This window comes from Narcine bancroftii, chromosome 1, assembly GCF_036971445.1.
Source record: "Narcine bancroftii isolate sNarBan1 chromosome 1, sNarBan1.hap1, whole genome shotgun sequence".
Classification (NCBI taxonomy): Eukaryota; Metazoa; Chordata; class Chondrichthyes; order Torpediniformes; family Narcinidae; genus Narcine; species Narcine bancroftii.
The window spans coordinates 49,981,101-50,005,027 of record NC_091469.1 but is presented as its reverse complement, the minus strand read 5'-3'; the positions used below and the strand labels follow the sequence as shown (position 1 = coordinate 50,005,027).

General features: G+C 38.1%; 1 long non-coding RNA gene across 1 annotated transcript in view; it reads left to right on the top strand.

The window, feature by feature from the left end:
* Positions 1–22,462, top strand: part of LOC138736261 (uncharacterized) — a 29,208-nt gene extending 6,746 nt beyond the window's left edge. Inside the window, exons 2-4 of the long non-coding RNA XR_011340190.1 lie at positions 14,902–14,949; positions 20,154–20,197; positions 21,220–22,462. This is a non-coding gene — a long non-coding RNA (uncharacterized lncRNA). The remainder of the gene's footprint in view (positions 1–14,901; positions 14,950–20,153; positions 20,198–21,219) is intronic.
* Positions 22,463–23,927: the final 1,465 nt, after the last annotated feature.

Below are 23,927 nucleotides of genomic sequence, written 5' to 3'. Positions count from 1 at the left end.
CTTGTAGGTGAGGACCAGGCTTCTTATGTTGGATGAATGCTGTTCCAAGGCTTTCCAATGCTTTTTAGTGTTGTTTTTGTTTTTCTTTTCTTTTTTTTATATAGATTAGTATAGGGGGTTTTAGTACAATATGTCTTTTATTTTTCCTCTTTGACTGTGTATGGAGAGATGAAGACACCAATTTTTCATTGGTTGTTGTATATTGTAATCTTGTCAATCATGTATCCATATTCACTCTATGCATTGTCTATTGTATGTTTCATATCACAGTAAAATCAATAAAAAGAAAACAAAATAGTGAATAATACGTAGAATAGGTTGAATAGAGGTAAAATATTTAATGTTTTGAGAAGAGATTTAGTTGAAGTTTCACTGGTAATTTACAATGGAGTCTTTTCCCTGATCGTAGTCCTGTTTGTATTTAAATACATAAATCCTGATCCGGTATATTTTCAATGAGAGGGCCAGATATCTATGAGGCTCAATATGCTATATAACCATTACAACTCCATTACCTACAACTTGCCACAGTGTAAAATTCAACATGTACCTTCACAGCACAAAGAATCTGGTGTGGACTTTATTTCTGGGTTAAATTTGCATTGCAAACCCTTCACCATAAATCATAGCAGTTTTCCTGGGTTTCTGATACATTTTATTTGGTATCTTTGAAATGTAAATGCTGATGTGACTTTTTGATGAAATGAGGATGAACGGGAAAGAGCAAAACCTAATGTTTTTCTATTGATGTTGCACAACCCACTGAGTTCCTCCAGCAGATTATGTTGAGCTTCATATTCTAACATCTGTGGTCTCCCATGCAACTCCGAGTTTCTCCCCTCAGTCCTTGATGCATGATTGGTATTGAAACGTTTGCATTGATTTGCTGCATTGAAACTTCACAAAGTTGAATGTGGAGACCACACAACAAATGTCTTGCCTCCCTCTAAATTTTATAGGCAAACTGAATGGCTGCTTCAGTTTTACTGTTAAAAAGCAAATTGTTAGCTTGTCTAAAATAAGTGTATCATATAAAATAAAGTTGTGAGTGAAATCCTGCTTTGCCCCTAAAAAAAATTTATCTTTCCAATGGACTTTTTGCTTCTCTATAAAGATGCACAAGGGGAGAGCCGAAAAAGAGACCCTTACCACCTGTTATCATAACATTCAAGTTGCCCTTCACATCTAGTTAATCAGATGTGAAGTCCACCATGTAGCATAGTATTCTCACCAACCAATGTGTCAGGGGGTAATTAAATCAATTGAAACATTATTTTCTATTAGAATTAAGATACATTTGGTAAGATAGCCAGCAGAGTAATATCCAATTGTATAAATGTAGCTGACGATACCTAAAAGATGAATCAAGTGATTTTGTCTGCTAAGCTGCTCTGTGAGTGTAATAGGGTTGTAATGCTGATATTGATTTCCATTAACAGCAGACATTCCTCACACATGTGGTTTTTGTATGTACACCCGTGTGGGTGGTCTCAACAGTGCTAAGTGCAGCAATATGGCTTAGTTTTTGTGAATTAGTATAAGATGCTATTAGCAGAACTTTAAAAGTGATACTGAATCCGAAGAAGCATGAAACAGATTTCTTTCTACTCTTTGTGGAAAGGCTTTTATTTTAACTTGTACTAATCCTTTAAATCATAAAAAGGACCATTACTGCTCAGCTTCACTTTCTTTGACAGGGTTAATGTTCTCTCTTTGCTATGACAATTAATGCTTTTGTTTTATTTCTTCTTAAAGTCCCTGACCTTCTCAAATGTGAGAGCTCACAAGTATTTCATTAAAACCCAACATTCAAAGATTAATAACTTTTCATTGGAAGTATAATTATAAATAGGAAAGTATACAGCATTTGAAAAATTGTGAATGTGGAGGGATAAATGAAAATACAAGAACGTAAGGCAGGAAAAGCACATTCATTGTGTTCAGCTTCCCATCACATTTTAGTTTATATCCAGAATTTATAGGGCAATTTCCATATAGTACCCTGCTTTACAGCTCCCTACCTAATATTGCATGAGAATCTACTCACTTTTCCAAAGTTTCCACCGTCTACATTCAATATACCCTGTTTTAAGGCTAAAGTTATATTGCTATATCTGAGTGTGATCTGAGGCTTCCTGACAATTACAGAAGAGTTATGCATATCTGTTTTTGATACTTCTTCCTCATTTTTTTAATGTTCAGATAAAGGGCTCATCATCTGCTTCCTCTTAGCATTGAAACAAAATTGTTCAAAATTTAAAACTTCTTAACTACCTCAATAACTGCTTTAGATCTCTTAGAAATTCTGCTTCCCACCAGACTGGGCTTTAATAGCAGCTTGTGTAAAGTCAAAATGATATGTGATAGATACAGAGCACCAAAGAGGAATCTATATTTGCCTTGAAATTGCAGTGTTTTATTCCAAAATTTCTCTACATCTTACCAGCAAGTATATTTACATGTCCTAAGATTGAACCCATGTGGAATTAACCACAGTGTATAAGAGTAGTAAAAAAGATTTATATTGGTATGGATTAGTTTGATACACTAGTCGACCTCCCATAAAGTTGCATGTGAAGAAACAGCCCCATTATAGTTCTCAGGTGAAATGGATTTTGAGGCAAGAATTGATTCCACTGGATGGTGAAGTCTTAAATCTACTCATTTTAAAGTCATGCATATTCTCCTCCTGTGTATATATGCTTTGGAAGGTTCATTGTTCTGATTTGGAAGAAAATCTCACCAATGATCCTGCCACTTGCTCCCTAAGTACTGAATGAAGTGTTACCCAAAATTATTGGGGTGAGTTCTTGAGTATGGGTTTAATTGCCTGCTTAATCTGTTACACATTGAAAGTGGGCATATTCATTAACACATCATCTTTCAATTGGCAAAAATTCTTTGAAGCTATATTTCAAATTATTGAAATTCATTTTGACAAAAACAATGCAAAAGTTTTCTTCACAATTATTATGCTTGGGGACTTCCTTATGCTTTTTAAAAAAATTGCATGCATGTTTCATAACTGTTACTGCTGACTACCTTTTTAGGTAGAAGAACCCAGAGCATTGCCCAGATGACAGGAAACATTTGTCATTTGCCGAAAGAGTTTGCTGGGAAACCTCTTCTGTTTGTTTCTGCCCGTGCTTATTTTCGGTGCTATCATGTTATTTTCTTCAGAAAATAACAGATTGGAATCACGTTTAAAATTAATATAGGTTTTAGCAGCCAAACTAATAAATTAAACCATTTAGTTATGGGCAAGTTTAACTATTTATATTTCAGTCTCCTTGTGTATCACACAACAAATCACAATTCACTGCACTTGTGATCTTTCTTCTTTGGCTTGGCTTCGCGGACGAAGATTTATGGAGGGGGTAAATGTCCACGTCAGCTGCAGGCTCGTTTGTGGCTGACAAGTCCGATGCGGGACAGGCAGACACGGTTGCAGTGGTTGCAGGGGAAAATTGGTTGGTTGGGGTTGGGTGTTGGGTTATTGAAAGAGGGAATGCAACTTGGATTTACCAGAATAAAACCTGGATTTCACTGGTAAAAATTAAAAGGGCCGATGACAGAAACAAATTTTATATTCCCTAAAATTTAGGTTGAGGGCTGATTGTGGGGGTGGGAAGGAGAGAGAAACTTTCCATTGTTGGGGAGCCTGGTATTAAAGGACATAGTATAAAAATTGGCACCAGCTTTTGCAACTATGAATTATTTCTATGTGTAAAGGAAACTACACTTTGGAACACTCTTGCATAAATGTCAATTGAATATTAATATCAATTCTGAAAAAAATCACCAAAAGTCCTAAAGCATGATGGACATAGGAAGATACACAGAAGTAAGTTACAGATGAACTATGATCTGATTGAATGATGGAAAAAAAAATCCAGGATTAAGTGGACTACTGTCTTTCCTCTGCTCCTACACCCTCTGGTATGGCACTCAATATTGCATGTCAAAACTAACAATGTCCAACTGAACAAGCATGAAATGGCCAGTATCAATGCCCAGGGCACCTGTGCTTACAAACATTGTCCCATTACAAATCCAATATAAGATGCAATCAATTAATTGGCAGAGACATGGTGTAACAGCCTGACTTGACAAACCTCTAATCATTCTTGACTGTATAAGCTATTTGGATAATTGTCAAAGTCTATTGGCAATCTTCCTTCACTCTTGATTTTTTAAAAAATGCAATGCATGGAGCAATATTACATACGAAAAAAATTCCTTATAGAGGAACTAATGCACAATCAGAAAGATCAAATCTTCCTTGCAACAAGAGGCTGTTAAATACTTTAGGACTAGTTTTTGTAAATGCTACCATCTTCTCTGTAGAAAAAAAGATTAAAACATCAGCGACACCTCCTGCATCAATTTCATGTTGAGGAAACTAAGCCCATAGCATATTATATGGAATAAAATAGATGGTTAAACTTTCAATAGAATATCTTAGCAAAACCTAATAGAGCAGGAGGATGATTCATTCTGAGCCAATTGTAGAGGCAAAAGATGAGAAACTCTTCTTGCTTTTACCATTCCACTGGTCTGTTCTATCAGGATCCATTCAGAGTCAACTGGAATGTTTCCATTGCTTTTGAATAAACGAATTTTACTCTGGAATTTTAAAAAAAATACTTGCATATGCACTTATTTTGCTTTGAAACATTTGTGCCACGACAAGCTGGCAGCCTCGGTATAAAGTCAATCAGATAAGTGTTTTTGGAGAGACCCAAAAAACATCAGAGCTGAAATATAGGTTGCAAAAGATTTCTTTTCCACGGGCAGTTTCTCAAGAAGTTACCAGTCTTTATTTCATAAGTTGACTAATGCAAGTAATACCAAGCTCATTCAGGCAATTTATATCAGCAACCTGTTCCCATAAGCTTTAAAATTAAACAAACCTTCTGTCTAATTTGACTTCTAACAGCATCAAGAGTTGATTCAATGCAACAAGTTCTTGGAAAGAGCTTTTAAATTGAGTACGGTCCCCATCAAAGGTCACACCAGCAACCTGCAATCTGGAGCAAATAAAAAAAACACAATATGCAGAAGGAAGTCAACAGGTCAAGCAGCATCAGTGGAAGAAAAAGAATGGTCAATGTTTTGGGTCAGAATCCTTCATCAAAACTGAGAGTGCAGAGGGGAAACAGCCAGTAGAAGGAGGACAGGATGTGAGGGGTGGATATGACCCAGGGGGGAATTGGTGAACTAGGGAGGGGTGAAGGATAACAGGTGGTGGAAGCAGTTGACTGGCAGGTGTCAGATAAAGGGATAGAGAGGCAAGAAAGAAGGGGGGGTCAGGTGGGTGAAGATAAGTCATAGATGATTAAATTAGAGTTTATTGTTATACAATTACTAAGGGAAAATTGGTTTTAACTAGGAGCAGGAAATGTAAAACAAACATACATGTCAATGCTTGCAAAATAAATATTAAGTACTTTAAAAATCTATTTCAAAATAATTTATACAGGATCTCTAAGCATGAAAATTATGGAGTAAACATGGAGACAATAATAGGATATTATTCTGCATTTCAGAGCAAGAATTCTCTGATTTTTTAAAAATAGCCATTTTATATCTCTTTTTACTGTCTATGTATATTCTAACATAATCTTCTATGTTCTGTGTAGCTCCATGTTGCTATGGATGATTTGATTCTACCCCAGTTTGATATAACAAATAAAGTCAATGTGGGGCCTGTAGATGCTACCATAGATGAAATAGCAGGGGCTCAATAGATAAGGCAGGTGGATGGTTTGGGAGGCGCACTTTCCATTGTTCACACTGGGCTTCTGTGAGATCTAGCAGAAAAGGCTTTCAATACCATTCCAGATCTTCCTTTTCCATGTTGTCAGTCATGATGCAAGGATTCCCGTGAGTTAATGGAATAGTTAATAACTGTTATTAACTGAAGTACAATTTTTACTAAATTGACTATTAGAACACTTAACTTTTAAAAATGAATTATTAAGGTTTATTTCAATATAGTATCATCTTCATTCTGTAGAAATATTTGGACGCACTCCTGATGAGGCTATTCCTATCCTTTCATTAACTTACACCATGTTTTGTTTCTGAACTTTGTGTTTTAATTCTGTGCTAATCCTCAGTGATAAAGATCCTCCTGACCAATAGAGGGAGACGGAGACTGTAGTGATAAAGTGATAGAGATCCTCCGGCCACTAGAGGGAGCCGGAGATGTTTGTAGCAGCTGGGGTTGGATTTGAGGTGAAAAATGATGCGGTAGCGAAGAAGACCATCTCTCCTACAAATGACAAAGTGCTGTGTCTTGCAGTGGCTGACATGAAGGGGGAGCTCGGTAAGGTAACCCGCGGAAAGCTGCTGGACCAGATAACATTCCCAGCAGAGGGCTCAGGGGATGTGCGGCTCAGCTGGCAGAAGTTTTCACTGACATCTTTAACATCTCCCTGAGAAACACTGTGGTCCCAACGTGCTTCAAAGCTGCCACCATTGTTCCTATGCCGAAGAAGTCATCTATGTCTTGCCTCAATGACTACTTACTCATGTCCATCATCATGATATGTTTTGAGAGGCTCGTCACGGGGCACATCAAGCTCCTGCTGACCCCATCACTAGACCCACTGCAGTTCGCATACAGACCCAACTGCTCTACAGACAATGCCATCATCACTGCCCTCTATCTAGCCCTCATTCATCTGGAAAACAAAGGCTCGGTATTTCAATGCTGTTTTATCAACCACCTCGGCATTCAACATGATCATACCACAGTCCCTGATAAGGAAGTTGAGCCTGCTGGGTCTAAACACCTCCCTCTGCAATAGGATTCTTAACTTCCTCTCAGAGAAACTTCAGCAGTCGGCTTGGTAACAGCACCTTCAAGACCATCACACTGAGCAGCAACCCCCCCCCCCCCCCCCCCCCACAACCCAGGCCTGTGTGCTTAGCCTGACTGCTGATCACTTTGCTGACCCACTACTATGCAGCTAAACACAGCTCAAACCACATCATCAAATTTACTGATGACACAACCGTGGTGGGCCTGATCAGAAAGAATGATGAGTCAGGGTACAGAGATGAGGTACAGTCACTAATGGACTGGTGAAGAGCCAACAACCTGTATCTGAACGTTTAAAAAAAAACAAAGAGATGGTTGTTGACTTCAGGAGGGCCCTGGAGGACCACAGTTTGCTGACCAATGATGGATTCACCACTGAGGTCATCAAGAGTATCAAGTTCCTTGGAATGCACTTGGTGGAGAATCTCACCTGTTCCCTTAACACCAGCTTCAAAGCCAAAAAAGCTGTACCTCCTCGGACTGCAAGACCTTGCAGAGCATAGTGAAGTCAATGGAAAAGATAATTGGGGGCTCCCTTCCTACCATGAAAGTCATATACAACATTCAAAGCAGGTGAAAGGCAATAAACATTGTGAAGGACACTCCTCATGTAAATTGTTCTCCTTCTGTCATTTGGTAGGATATACTGCAGCACCTGGACCCCTAAGTCCAGATTGGGGAACAGGTTTTTCCCCCAGACTCCTGAATTCCCAGAAAATTTGTCAATAGGGTACCATACTCTGTTACTATATGTCTTAATATTTTAGTATTTTAATATGTTTAATTTCTATTCCAACTCATATTTATGTAAATATGCTCCATGGTCCTGAAGAAATACTATCTTGTCTTTACTGTGAGAGCATGGTATGAACGATAAATAATCGTGACTTGACTTGATTTGATTCAAGATGGATGCCTCCATATGGTCCTGAGTGAGTTCTTTAGCTAATAAAATATAGTTTTTTTAAAAAAGAACCCAAGTTTCTTTGTTTCAATAAATGAAATGTTACATGGTACCAGGAGTGAGTTCATTCAAAAGAGCAGCAGAGAAATGGAAAGTGTAAGGACTCTTGATGCTGGAAATTGGGATGGAAATGTCGACCACAATGGAGGCTGTTCAAACAAAGATTCATGGTGTATCTGCAAGCCATTGAACTCGACAGAAAACTTTAAGCATGGATGATTGCACTGCTACTTACTATGGTGGGTCCTCAAGCACTAGAGGTTTTCAATGCATTTGTTTTTGCTGACGCAGAAGACCAGGGCAAGTTCAAGATGTTTGATGAACACTGCTCATGAAAGAAAAGTGAAACATTCAAGAGATATGTTTTTTTTTACTCATACAGCTGCAGGGAGAGAGCTTTGATACTTTTTTTAACAGACTTGCCATTCAAATTAAATATAATTTTGGATCACTTCAAAAATCAATGATCTGTGATCAAATTGTGTTCGGGTTTATTTATAAGAGAGTGAAAAAGAGGTTCCTGTGATTGACTGCTCACATTAGCTGGAGCTGTGAAGATATGCTACACCAGTGAATTAGCTCAGCAGCATGTGAAAAAATTTGGTGAGAGTTGCAACAGCCAGTGAAAACAAAGGCATAGCCTCAGCCATAGTATATGTCCATGACATGAGGCAGAGGAAACAATGAAAAGGAGAAACATTCAATTGTAAATGATGTGGCATTCAACATACACCAAAACAATGCCCTGCCTATGGAAAAGTCTGTAATAAGTACAAAGGGCAGAATCACTATCCAAAGCAAAGTTTTTTTTTCCCCAAAGGGATACAAAACAGAAATGAAAGTGTGCATCCTGTACACACTATAGGAGAAATTGCCCTCAGTGATGCACTCCTCGTGGACATGGTAGTGCGGGAAGCTTATAAACCAACAGACACTGAACAGCCAAGCATGAACAGAGTAGAGCAGGATAAATGGACTGTGCCATTGCATACTAATGGAAAAAAATATTCCTTTCAAGCTGGACATAGGGGTAAAATCAATTTGATCTGTGAGCATTACATCAGGGCAATGAAGGTAAAGCCATATGTCCATGCAAATCCTGTACAGTTCAAAGCCTACAATGGGCAAAGCACTGACACAGAAGGTACTTGTAAACTCAAAGTTAAAGTTAAAGAGCACCACCTCAGGTTCACAGTAGTCCCAGATGGACATGAATCACTGCTGGGTGACAAACTATGTGAAAACTTAAGCCTAGTCAAGAGGATGTATACACCAGGGAAACCTATTGTTTTAACTGATGCATTATTCAAGGAAACAAAGTATGGTGAAGCACACAATGAGAGTTCCATAAAAACAGATGTGAATCTCCACGTGAACCTGATCATTGAATTGCTTCCCGTATTTGACATGAAATCCAAGAAGCTCACAGCTGAAACAGAAAAGGGCACAGTTTGACAGAAGGTCATCATAAATATGAATGAAGGGTGGCCTAGAAGTGACTGTCAGCCATACTACAACATCAGAGCTGGGCTGAGTATTGTAATGGTCTTCTACTCAGAGCAGAATTATCATTCCTCAATCACTGGAACAGAAGATGCTGAAAAAAGGTGCATGAGGGGCACCTTGGAATGGAAAAAAGCAAGAAGAGGGCCAGAACTGCTGTTTATTGGCTAGGGATAAACTCTGGCATTGTAGGATGTTTCAAGTTGTGAAACCAGTTTGAAACATCATGCAAAGCAGAAAAAGGAACCCATGATAATATCTGATTTACCAGCAGAACCATGGCAGAAAATTAGGACTGATCTGTTCCACATGGATAGAAAAAAAGTATTTGCTGGTTATTGATTAATCTATCAAACTATATGGAGAATGCTTTGCTTCCTAATATGTCTGCTGCTTGTGTCAAATATATGAAATCGATCTTTGCAAGACATGGAATTCCTCAGATTGTCTACAATGACAAAGGACCATTATACAGTAGTAGAGAATTCCAGAACTTTACAGAAAAAAATGATTTTCGATGTGTGCCTTCAAATCTTCTGCATCCACAGTCAAACGGTAAAGCATAGAAAGGAGTACACATAGTTAAACAGTTGCTCAAGAAAGCATAGACAGTGGCTCAGATCCTTATCTAGCTCTAATGTGTTACAGAGCTTCACCACTTGAACATGGCATGTCACCCACTGAGCTTCTGCTAGGATGTAGACTATGCACCACACTTCCCTACTCTGCAGATCCAAACAAGAACAGAGGTGTCAAAGATGTCGAATGGAAACAAAAGCATCTGCAATGGAGACAGAAAGTGAACTATGATAAGTCAGCAAGAAGTTTAGGGCCACTGGCACAACATGACACAGTGAGACTCGGAGATTCCAACTCTTGAGACAAAAAGGCTAAAATCTGGAGGAAGTAGATCCAAGATCAAATACTGAGAAGGAATCAAAAGAGCCTGCAGAAAATACAAGAGACACTACAGGAACAGACAAATGCAGAAGATCCAGGCTGCACAACAACAGAGGAAACACCGCCAATGCTATGCAGTAGTGGATCAGCAAAGCCAACAACAAGCACCTGCATTAAGAAGATCCAAATGTGTTATTAAAGCAGCTGACAGACTGAATCTCTAAAACAAAACGAACTTAAAGAATTTGTGCTACTGATGTTTGTTTATGTTTGTATTGAATTGTAAATTGAAATGAATACTGTATTAGTGTGTTTGTTGTTAGATTAAACATCTCAAGGAAAGGTGATGTAGTGATAGAGTGCTAGAGATCATGCTGACCACTAGAGGGAGTCAGAGACTAGTTTATTGCAGTTTAGGATGATTCAAGATGGATGCCTCCTCACAGTCATGATAAAGTTAATAAAATATTGTTTTTTCAAAAGAATCCAAGTTCTTTATTATTATAAAAGAAAATTCACAATGTTTCTGAACTTTGTATTTTAATTCAGGGATAATGCAAAACTCTGCATGCCAAACTGCATGAGTTTTTCAAGCTTTGTTGGGACCAAGGAAAACTGCCTCAGGATCTTCGTGATGCCATCATCATCACCCTGTACAAAAACAAAGGCGAGAAATCAGACTGCTCAAACTACAGGGGCATCACGCTGCTCTCCATTGCAGGCAAAATCTTCGCTAGGATTCTATTAAATAGAATAATACCTAGTGTCGCCGAGAATATTCTCCCAGAATCACAGTGCGGCTTTCGCGCAAACAGAGGAACTACTGACATGGTCTTTGCCCTCAGACAGCTCCAAGAAAAGTGCAGAGAACAAAACAAAGGACTCTACATCACCTTCGTTGACCTCACCAAAGCCTTCGACACCGTGAGCAGGAAAGGGCTTTGGCAAATACTAGAGCGCATCGGATGTCCCCCAAAGTTCCTCAACATGATTATCCAACTGCACGAAAACCAACAAGGTTGGGTCAGATACAGCAATGCGCTCTCTGAACCCTTCTCCATTAACAATGGCGTGAAGCAAGGCTGTGTTCTCGCACCAACCCTCTTTTCAATCTTCTTCAGCATGATGCTGAACCAAGCCATGAAAGACCCCAACAATGAAGACGCTGTTTACATCCGGTACCGCACGGATGGCAGTCTCTTCAATCTGAGGCGCCTGCAAGCTCACACCAAGACACAAGAGAAACTTGTCCATGAACTACTCTTTGCAGACGATGCCGCTTTAGTAGCCCATTCAGAGCCAGCTCTTCAGCGCTTGACGTCCTGTTTTGCGGAAACTGCCAAAATGTTTGGCCTGGAAGTCAGCCTGAAGAAAACTGAGGTCCTCCATCAGCCAGCTCCCCACCATGACTACCAGCACCCCCACATCTCCATCGGGCACACAAAACTCAAAACGGTCAACCAGTTTACCTATCTCGGCTGCACCATTTCATCAGATGCAAGGATCGACAATGAGATAGACAACAGACTCACCAAGGCAAATAGCGCCTTTGGAAGACTACACAAAAGAGTCTGGAAAAACAACCAACTGAAAAACCTCACAAAGATAAGCATATACAGAGCCGTTGTCATACCCACACTCCTGTTCGGCTCCGAATCATGGGTCCTCTACCGGCATCACCTACGGCTCCTAGAACGCATCCACCAGCGTTGTCTCCGCTCCATCCTCAACATCCATTGGAGCGCTTTCATCCCTAGCGTCGAAGTACTCGAGATGGCAGAGGTCGACAGCATCGAGTCCACGCTGCTGAAGATCCAGCTGCGCTGGGTGGGTCACGTCTCCAGAATGGAGGACCATCGCCTTCCCAAGATCGTGTTATATGGCGAGCTCTCCACTAGCCACCGTGACAGAGGTGCACCAAAGAAAAGGTACAAGGACTGCCTAAAGAAATCTCTTGGTGCCTGCCACATTGACCACCGCCAGTGGGCTGATATCGCCTCAAACCGTGCATCTTGGCGCCTCACAATTTGGCGGGCAGCAACTTCCTTTGAAGAAGACCGCAGAGCCCACCTCACTGACAAAAGGCAAAGGAGGAAAAACGCAACACCCAACCCCAACCAACCAATTTTCCCCTGCAGCCGCTGCAACCGTGTCTGCCTGTCCTGCATTGGACTTGTCAGCCACAAACGAGCCTGCAGCTGACGTGGACTTTTACCCCCTCCATAAATCTTCGTCCGCGAAGCCAAGCCAAAGACAAAGAAATCCTGATTTACTAAAAGTACAGCAATGTTTAACTAAGTGCTCCAGAAATGACAGGATTACAGAGGATGGTCGCTGTTAAAATGCATTGTGGATCATGGTACACATTTTAAGTCTACTGGTTTTCTTCCACATCTGTTTTTCCTTTATATTTAATATGAAAAAAGCAATAAAATGTTATTGCAAAATAAACAATAAAATAGTTCAGAGAGCCATAAAATTGTATTCAGTTAGCCAACAAATATATCATATTGAAGCATGACTTAAAAGACTTCTGAATATTTGTTTTGTCATTGACAGCAAGTAGTGAAACAATACTGCCACTGAGATGGGTCATTAATTTTCATTAAAAATGTCAAGGCAGATTTGTTCCTGTCCATACATATTTCAATTATTTCCTTAACATTCAAAGAACTTCCTGAAACAAAATTGAAATATGGGAAAATGTATAATTGCGTATATGCTATTAAATTGAGTTATTCCCTATCAGAATGACTGTGTAACTATGGTAAAGCAGTTTCCATACACAGTTTGACAAGTGTACTTTACTCTGGCTCACATTCTGAAGTGTTTGATTAAGTTAATGCAGGAAATCAACCGCAACATTAAACTGTACTTGACGCTCTGAGGAGATAATATTCCAGCTCAGAAAGATGAGAATTTTGCCAAAATATGCAAGACCATGTCATTCCCTCTGTTGATGAATCCTCTCACATTAAATGGTTGAAGGATGCGATGGGTTCTTGAAAAGTTATTGACTTGAAGCATTAACTCTTGGTTTTTTTTTCTCTCTATCCGTGGAGGTTGCCTTTCATTCTGTTATGACGGTTTGAAAAAGTTTCCAAACTCGATCCTCCTGACAAGCCATGTCCCTCAATGTGTAACGCCAAAGAGAGTGGGAAGCAGCAAAGTCTACGATAGATCTATTGATATGTTTTGGAAGATGCTCAGAGAGATCATCCCATTCTCAATGAAACCATACAACAAAATAGTAAAAGATAAATGTGGTCCACAAAAAATAAGCAAATTCTTTCAGTCCAATTACTACTCAATCAGTCAAGTCCTACTCATCAGCAGGTATCTTTGACAATTCTATTGAATGGCACTTACTCAACAATAACTTGTTCAAACTTGTCCAGACAAATTCTCCAAAGACAGTTCTCCATTCCCTGATATTTACTGATTTGGGCCAATGCATGTTGATCTCATTGCCCAGTCTCTCCTTGCCAGATTTGGTGTCTGGAGCATCAAGCACGTGGCTGAGTGCATGGAGTAAAATTTGGAACTGGCAGCCCAGGTCAAAACATTTTGTCAGGAACCTAATATTGCTAAAATGTAAGGAGTTTGTATGTTTTCCTCATGACCATATGGGTTTTCTCTGGGTCATCCAGTTTCCTTTCACATTTCAAAGACAACTGGAATTAGTAAGTATGGACATTGCAGCCAGGCTCATGGGCCAGAAAGGCCTGTTACCATGCTGTATCCCTGAATTTACAATTTCCATAAAATCACAATATAATTAGAACCTTAATCATGTTATCTGCATACTTTAAAAATAGCCTTTATTAGATGTTAGGAGTCCACACTTAATGTATATCCTACACTCATCATTGTAGATTGGAAATATATCACCATTCCGTTGTCATTACTGGGTCGAGATTCTGACATACTGTGCAACAGCACAGCGGGAATACTTTCTTTGGAAGGACTGCAGTAGTTCACGATGGTTGCACACCGGTTCTTTCAGGAAGTGGCCATGTAATATAATGCTGGCCCTACCAGCTTCACCTTCATCTGTTAAATGAAGAACGTTATTTTGCCAGCATGTAAAAGAACAAAGTCTTTTGCTCTGTTTCCAATCTAATGGTTACAGACAAAAAACTGCAGGTTTTTAACAAATGTGAAAAGGGTGGCAGTGTATAAATGTAAGTCTATTATAAACTATGCTAAAATGCACACTTTTACTTTAAGGTTTAGATCCCAAGAATTTACTTGTCTTTTATCTTACAAAGCTAAAGTAAACAGAAATATTCTTCTGAGCTCAGGTCTGATATTCTCAACAAATACAAATCAGTGCATACAATTCTCTGTTCAGTAAAACATCAAATAATTAATTAAAATAAATTGAAAATTGTCATGTTGAGTTCTCAGAAAGCAATCTATAAAGTCAGTGCTTTCATCTAGGATCTGAAGTTTTTCCAAACAGTTGAAAACGGAGAAAGGCAACAGCTGTCTTCTTGACTTGGAAGCAGCAGATGGATTTGCGGAGAATACTGTGTGGTGCAGACAATGACACGCAGTTATAATCAGCTTTAACACGCTTGTCTGACATTCCAAGTTTGAAACTGTGTCATAAAATAATGAATGAATTCATGCACAATATTAAACCTCTGCTTAAATTTATTTATTAACTCACTTTAAGTTGATATCTTTTAATTTTTTTCAGTCTTTCAAGTGTCACAAGTGGGACACAAGAACTCATGATGTTACAAAGGTAATAATAATCATAAATGCATTGTCATAAACATTGTTCTATATACAGATACACTGAAATTCTTACTTGTTGCAACTGAACAGGTACTTCACAAAAAAAACCACCATTGTAAACATTAGATTAAATTGAAAAAGAGATGATAAATCTAGAAGATATATATCGATAAAAAAATATTCACAGTTACCATAGTGCACGTAAAAAAATGGTGTTAAAAATTACGCAGACAGTCCTCTTGTGATGTTGTAATTAGTGTAAAAAGGAGACATTCAAGAGCCTGATAGCTGCTGGAAAGAAATCTAGAGGAGCTGGTTTTCAGGCTTCTATATCTTTTACCAAAGGTGGCAGTGAGAAGACATTGTGACCAGGGTGATGGAGTCTTTAATCATTGCCTCACATAGATGTCTGCAGTGGATGGGAGTTTGGAGCCTGTGATGGACTTTTCTTTTTCAATCTTTTTATTAAACATGTTATAGTAAACAATACATAAGGAGAATAGAATACAGAATCAAATAGGAAAAACCGAAACATTAATATATTGCAATACCTAATACAACATATAAGATTAAAACATATCGAACAATATTGTCCCTTTCTCCTCAATTTGGAATATTCAAAAAAGAGAAAAAATTATGTTAAAACCCCCATCTAACCTACCAACATAAACATTAAAGAAATAACAACAATAAAGAAAAAAAAGGTCTGGGCAAACTAAACTGAGTGTTCATTACAACAGATTAATACAAACTATTTATCTGGTCCTTGCCAATAAAAAAAAAGCAGAAATTCCAAACAGGTGAAGTCAAAATATAGGTGAATTCATATGAAAATAGTTTATAAAAGGACACTAAGTCTCTTCAAACTTAATGATGGTATCAAAAGTGCAACTTGTAATTTTTTTTCTACTTGAACATTACATAAGTTGAGAGAGCCATTGCATCAAAGTAGGTGAATTAGGATCTTTCCATTTAAATAAAATGATTCTTCTGGCCAACAGTGTAGTAAAGGCTACAACCCGACGTGCAGAAGTGGGAACTTGACCCATCTCTGGAACTATAATTCCAAAAATAGCGTCAATGGATTAGGTTGCAATCTAATACCCAGTATAATTGACAAAGTCTTGAAAATATCTGTCTAATACTTCTCCAATACAGAGGAAAACCAAAACATATGCGTTAGTGTGGCCACTTGTGATTTACATCTATCATACATAGAAATAACATTAGGAAATCTACCAGCCAATTTATCTTTCGACATATGAACCTGATGTACCACTTTAAACCAAATCAATGTATGACGGGCGCATAATGAATAGGTATTAACCATTCCAAAAATCTTTTCCCGAAGTTCCTCTGGGGGAAGTGACTGAAGTTCCAATTCCAAAGCTCCTCTAATTTTATCATTAGAGATTGATTGCGATTTTAATAAATTATTATAAATATTATCTATGGGAAGGATTTCAAATGAAAAAGAGAATCAACCAAATCAGGTGGATAGGATATAGGAAAGTTAGGTAGTATCTCATTCAAAAACTTCTAACGTGGAAATATCTAAAAAAATGTGACTTTGGTATATTACATTTGTTAGATAATGTATCAAAAGATATTAAACATCCATCTATAAACAGAACAAAAAAAATGGACAATTCCTTTGCTTTTCCAAAAAGAAAAGGCTTGATCCATTAGAGACGATGAAAAAAAGATAAATAGTCCTAGATAAACAAAATTTTTTAATTTGCAAAATTGAAACCAAATCTGTAATGTATGTTTAAGTATTGGATTAAAGGTATGCCTACTAATCTTGGAAGCTAATGAATACCTCTGTACAGATCTGTCCAATGAGGGCGTTCCGGTTTGTCGGAATAAGCCTGTGATGGACTTGATCATGTTGGCTCACTCTGCAGTCTTCTTTGTCCTTGGGCACTTGAATAACCAAACCAGGCTCTGATTATATATATGGGGCTCTGAGTATACAGTCAGTATACTTTCAACAGTGCAGGTGTAAAAGTTTGATAGAGTATTTGATGACATTTAAATTTCCTCAGACTTCTTAGAAAGTATAGACATTGTTATGCCATACAATCTGCAGAATTGATTGATTGGACAGTGTACACATGGCTTAACTAGTTATAACATTTAGTCTGTGAAGGGAGGAGATGGTGATTTGTATTCTTGCTAGCCTTCAAATACATATTAAAACTCTTTTACTTTGATTTTGCTCTAAGTAGACTGAACATCTCCTGGAGAAAGAGAGAGATGTAGAAATAGCTCAGCTAGATAAATGGTGCCACCACAACAACTTTGCACTTATCATGAGCAAAACCAAGGAGCTGTTTGTGGACTTCAGGAAGGGGACATCAGGAGATCATGTAACAGTCATCATTGAGGGATCAGCAGGAGAAAGGTTTATGAGCTTAAAGTTTCTGGTTTTAACATCTCTTAGGATTTTGCCAGGGGCCTCCCAGTTGATGCAATCATGAAGAAGGCTCACCAGCAGCTATATTTCATTAGGAGTTTGTGGAGATTTGGAATGTCATCAAAGACTCTTGCAAATTTCTATGGATGTACAATGAAGAGCATTCTGACTGGTGGCATCATGTCTGGTATGGAGGTGCCAATGGACAGGACAAGAAAAGAACTACAAAATGTTGTGAACTCGGTCATTTCAGGCATCAGTGTCCATTCCATCGTGGACATCCCCTCTGCCATCAGATTTCTGAATGAACAATGAACCACAGGCACTTTCAAACTTTCTTATTTTTGCACTAATTAATTTATTTTTAAAAGTAATTTTATTGCATTTGTATATAAATATAAAATAGAGAGATATAGTGATATATATTATACAGTATAAAGAGATATACAGGTAGAGATATAGAGGTATACAGCTATATGTACTATATATATATATATATATATATATATATAGTACATACACCTGTGTATATATATGAGATATAGCAAAATATATAGTGATATAGAGAGACATATAGTGGAGATATATAGAGAGATAATTATGGACCCACTTCAAATTTTGGCTGTATTTTATTGCAACTGAATATGTACTATCCTAGCACTGGTATATGGGTAGGATTTAGGTGGATGAACAGCAACCATAGACCTCAGAAGGGCAGTGGTTATTTGGCAGTAAAACATTGGCTCATGCTGAGGTTGGGGTGGGATGGGAAGGTGTTGATAGGTTATCAGCAATTGTGCAATTTGCTAACAGACCACCTGGATCCTATAATCTTTCTCATCACTTCCTGTTGGATATGTTGGAAGCTGCTTTCTATCAGAATCAATGGAGGAAGGACAAGGCCATTCCCATGGGGTACGATAGTGTGCAGAATGGATTGTTTATGCACAGTGACTTTAATATGGAAAAATATCCTAAGCTTTTTCCCAAGGGCATATTAAACAAAACATAATGGTGAGTCACATCAGGAATGATTACAATGTGATCACAAACTCTGAAAGAGAAAAAAGTGAGCATCATATGAGAAGAGAGAGGGTGATAAGGGATGGACAGGGGTGAAGAGGATTAGGCTGGAAATTTTGCACATAAGAAATAGAATCAGGATTATTCCATTCAGTCTCTGGCACCTACCATCCAAGAAAATTCATCCAGCCAGTCAATCGTTTCCAGAATCACTGCATAATTAATCAGATTACATCTCATTCTTCTAAACTCTAGAGACTACGAAGAAGATTTTGTTTAATCTCTCTCTCCTCTTTGGACAATGCCATGGTTCCTGGAAACGTTGTGAGTGAAGCTTCATGGCACTCCCATTTTTGCTAATGTATCCTGTCTTCGCTGGGGAAACCAGATCTATACTAGCTACAGTCAAACAGGGACCATATAGTTTCAGTGAAATATGTACTCTGACAATCAATTTGAACTTGAATTGAACTTGAACTACTTTTGCACTCAAATCCTCTTGCTATAAAGGCAACAATATTATTTTCCTTTTATTTGCATGGAGTACCTGCATATAAAGTTTCAGTAATTTGTTTATGAAGACACCCGGACCCCTTTTAAACATTCTCAAATTTCAACTATTCACTAGCTAAAAAATACCCTGCTCATTTTTCCGCCAAAGTTGGAGGCTTCATTTTTTAAAACTTGAATCACAATGTAGCGATCCTAGGGTTAGAGATGGTTTGTTTTGCTCATTTCCTGGGTGCCACAATGACATAGCAGTTTAGTGACTGCTTCATCCAAGTCCTCTGATTTCCTCCCAGGTCTCAAATATATGCTGGTTGGTCAGTTAATAGTGTTGTATATTATCTCTAGTGCAAATGAGGAGAATTGATGGGCATGGGAGAGAAAAAAGCTTTCAGGAAGATAAATGGAAGAATAGGATTGGTCTGAGAGCTAGTGTATGATTCGTACATTGAAGGATCTTCTTCCATATTGTAAGAAAATAGGAAAAAATAAAGAGCACTGTGCCATAAAAAGACCATTCAGCCCATCAAATTTACTGCAGTTGCAGTTTCTTGAGTCCCAAATGAATATTGTCCGTATCACAATGGAAGCTCTGCTCTACATTTGCTCCAAAGGACAAAGATCTCCTACAATTCAATACTCAGTCAGCAGCATAGTGAAATATGCTTACTTGATACCCTCCAGTTCTGGAGTGAGTATGAAATTCTCAAACCCTGATTGTTAGAAGGCATGCCACCAATTCAGACCAGCTGGGTAACTAGCTGGTAAGCTTGTCAACACATTAAGTGGCTAGAATCAAAATGCCACTGTAGTACATGATTTGAGCTGTTCTGCATTCAAATCCAAGTCATGTAATGGTCTGTGCTTGATACATATTATTGAAAAGAACAACAAATGTAAGACAATTTACCACAGAGAAAATAAATAAGAGCACTTGTAACTCTGGGCTGCAAGAGACCAAACTTTCAGCTATAACAGCTGTTACAATCTCAGTGCAGATCTAAAATACACTGAACATCTTTTTCAGAGAAAGAACAGTTAATGGGATGAGAGTAATTTGTCATTTTGCACTGATTCCTCTGGTTTAGGTGTAGTAGTAATCTATTATCTTTCTTTAAGTTGACATTCCAATGTTCTGTAGTTCCAATGATGTACTGTACAAGGAATTTATTCATTTATTACATCTGGGAGGTTTCTGTACTACAAAATGAAGTCTTAATATCGATTTTGAGCCTTCAAATGTTTTTGTATGATTCTCTTAGAGAGATGACTTGAATGTTCATGCACGGAATATTCCACTATGTGGGTAAGTTGGAATGTGTTACTATGCTGGGCTCCTCAAGAGGGATGAATCAGGCTGCTCATGTTATACACACCTGCCCCTAACAATTTAAATTGTAACACCATTTGCTATCTCACATTTACAAAAGCTATTGCATACACTTTAATTGGATCTTGAAATGTAACTTTGTAAGTTAGTTTGGTTGATTTGATTGTATCACATGACGATATTGTAATTGTGAGGAAAAAATTGTAAGGCTTTGACACCAGAGCAAATCAAACAGATGTAAAATTTGCAATGTATTACAATTTTAACTCTATATACTTAAAGTGAGATCTGTTATAGGATGGTAATCTACACATTCAGGATAAAACAACGTTAAATTCCCTTTGTAGAAGGACAGATGGGGAGAAATTCACAAGCAACAATTCATCCACTAGTATTCATATAATTTGTATAGAGTCACTCCTGTTGTGCACACATATTAACCCAACTGTGCTTAGACCAATCTTCCAGACTTCCAGTGCCAGTGCATCTATTCTTGGTTCAGTGAATATGACAAAGCAGCTGAAGGAGCTGCAATGAGTTTGTCCTGCAATTATGATGTGATTTTCCATGGGTCAGCCTATTACAGTATTGACTTCAAAGGCCGATGCTGACAGAGCCTGGTCCTATGGGCTTCTTGTCACTCACACCCACCCATTGTTTCCTAACTGGAAAGACTTCTATTGATTCTTGGCTGGGCATCTATCTCCAAGCACGGCTGAAAAAAAATAAAATGCACATCAGGCATTTTCTGCTGCATGTACGGCTGCCGACAGAAATTTACGAGATACATAATGCTTGGCAGCCATCACAGAGAAATCCCACCCTTACAGCTGAAAATGACCAAGGCACTTTGGAGCTTAAAGAGGTGAAAATAATTGCATTTGAGCTAAGCACTGACTATTGGGAAGTTTGGATATTTATTTACTCCTTTCTTTTGCATTAATTACAATCACCTCTGCAGAAAACTAACAGATTCTTAATTTTGGCCCCTTACCCAGCACATCTAAAAGGTATTTTGGAGCCTTGCTGATAGACAAAAGAAAAAATGATCAATGCTGAGATATTTCATCATCCATCAGTCACCACTGCAAGGCAATGATGGATGTTCTTGTTGAAAATGTGCAAAGTTATTGCTGCAAGTAGTTTGAGCCATGGCACAAAAGCTTATCCATAATGCCAGGCTGCATTCATCCCTCGTATAAAAGAAATCTGCAACTGCAATGTACTCGTACCCAGGATTAAGCTAAGCCATTTTCCAGAGCCTGTGCAGCTGAAAAAAATGGAGCCTTTCACAGCCTGAGACATCAGCAGGACATCCTGTTTCAGTTTAGAAATAACCCCGTTCACTAATCAAAAAAAATCTAGAAATAATCTCCAACAGAAGAGTCAGCTCAGTTGTTGATTGTCATACTGGCAAAGGTCCAGCAATGTAGAAAGAGGTCCTGTGGAGCTACTGGAAAGCAGTCAAACAGCACCTAAGGAAGTCATTAAAAAATCTCATTTATTTAGTTCACATTTTATGATAGTTTGGCCTGCAAAAGCATCCTCTAGGCTATTAAGGAAACAGTACAAATAATTGTGCAATGAAGAAGCATTTAATTTGAATTAAAATAATCTAACAATGCTAGTTTTGGCAAAAGTTTTGAATGTTTGGCATAACATCATGGGGTAGCTCATAAATGATTATGTTATGATGTTTTTATGATGGGTTAAACTGTTTCTCCATGTACTTTCTTACTCTAAAGGGCTTTGAGCTGTCAGTTCAAATTAATCATTCACTTTAGCATCTAAAGATACAAGAGATGGGTAAGAGTTTAACAAGAAAGAAAATTAACAATTTCAAAACTGCAGCAAATAGTAAAAGACAAGGAAAATGACAATGCTCACATAATGTGGAAGCATTAGTTCACATTGAAGTTATTGTTTAGGTGTGTGCTAATGTGAGATGCATTTGTAATTCGACAAAATTAAACTGAACTATTTGTAAAACCAATTTTAGTGTTAACAAGGAGTAATTAAAGGATAGTTTGGGGGTGCATCGAGGACTGTAATTAAAATTACAGTAAATATAATTTTTAAATCTTTTTTTAAAAAAATGTGACATCAAAATGAAAATTAAAGAATAAAAATAGAGAGGATTAGGACTGTGCATTCTGATTCCAAAGCAGACTGTCAGGGAAAAAAAAACAGATTAGCATCAATGGTTGTATATTTCTGTGCATTTAGCACAGACTTTGTAATTAGTGCATCTTTTGACATCTGACATGAACATTTACAATTGCTTTATAAACACGCTATGTAAACAATTATAGTGAAAAAACGACCGCAAAATAAAGGATCAAATGAACCATTAAAGGTCTTTCTTTTTGACTGTTGTGAATGTAAGTGTGATATCTCCAAGAGGTCATTATTGTAGAAATTATACCAACTAAATTTTATACCCAAACAAATTGGCTAGTTTGCCATTGGTCACAGAAATTTCAGTGCGTCATAGAGATAATGGGATTAACAGATACAAGTTCTTTTCTATGGTAAATATGGAACTTTTAAAAACAAATCGTGATCAAAACATGTTCTTTGATTTGGTTTTCACGATGACCGCTGTTAGAAGCACTTTGTTCTCTTCGATATTTCTCAGCTACTCACTGGTGTGTGAGCATTCCCTGCCCACCACGTCTGGCCCGATGAACAGACAAAAAAAACAACAAAAATCACAGCCAGCAAATCCGCACCCGTCGGCTTTGAAGCAATCTGGCTCCCTTCAGAAAGATTACTGACCTTGCTAGGTTTCCTTCTTCTTTCTCCCCCCTTCGTTCCTTTTTAGTCAGTCAGTGATGTGTGTACCTCCAATACTGAAAATGTGAGCTCACAAAATGTCTGGCATAATTTACATGCTTGTCCTCCTTTCAGACAGACAGTGTTCAGCAAAAGATTTAAAAAGAAAGGGAAAGGGGAAGAAAGGATTTTGGTGTGGTCTATGTTAGCAACAATTTCTATTGAAAGGGAGAGAAAAAAGGCAGAAAATAGTACAAAATGGCTTCCCATTCCATTGCTGCTTACTGCTGAATTGAAGCTTGTCAACCTTTAGCTTGTTTTTTTAGCCATTACCCTTTCCTGTTGGAAAGCCCCTGAAACAATTATAAATTCCACAGAGGCATGAAAAGACAGATATTGTAATAGACAAATTGATTCTCAGAAATGAGCTCTGATCTTTTGGTCTGTCTCTTCCATGTTCATCTTTTTTATGATCAGAGCATCATTATTACAATCCAGTCAAACAAGTTACAGTTATATGGAGGTATTGAGCTTTATTTTAAATCTTTAGAAAAAAAAGTTGTTGATCCCTCTTTGCTGGTTTGTAAATACAGAACAGAATAATCAAAGTTGTGCTGAAGTGATGACACTTCGGACTCATTAACAAAGACATACTAGAAAATTCCACTCATTTGCACAGATTTGTTTCTCCTGTTCCCTCAATGCCTGCTGTGATTGGGAGTACCAGTCTTGGCAGGGAGATCATACGCCTTAAGGCATTTCCCACGAGGAACTGATGGAAAACAGGAGATCAGAGAGTTGAAAAATAAAGAGGCTGCAATCGCAGGAATCTAAGACCATAAAACAATTCAGCAGGCCCAGCAGCATCTCTGGAGGCTAAAGGTGCAAGTCAACTTTTTGAGTGGTCAGCGCTGACAGGGAAGAATGGCAG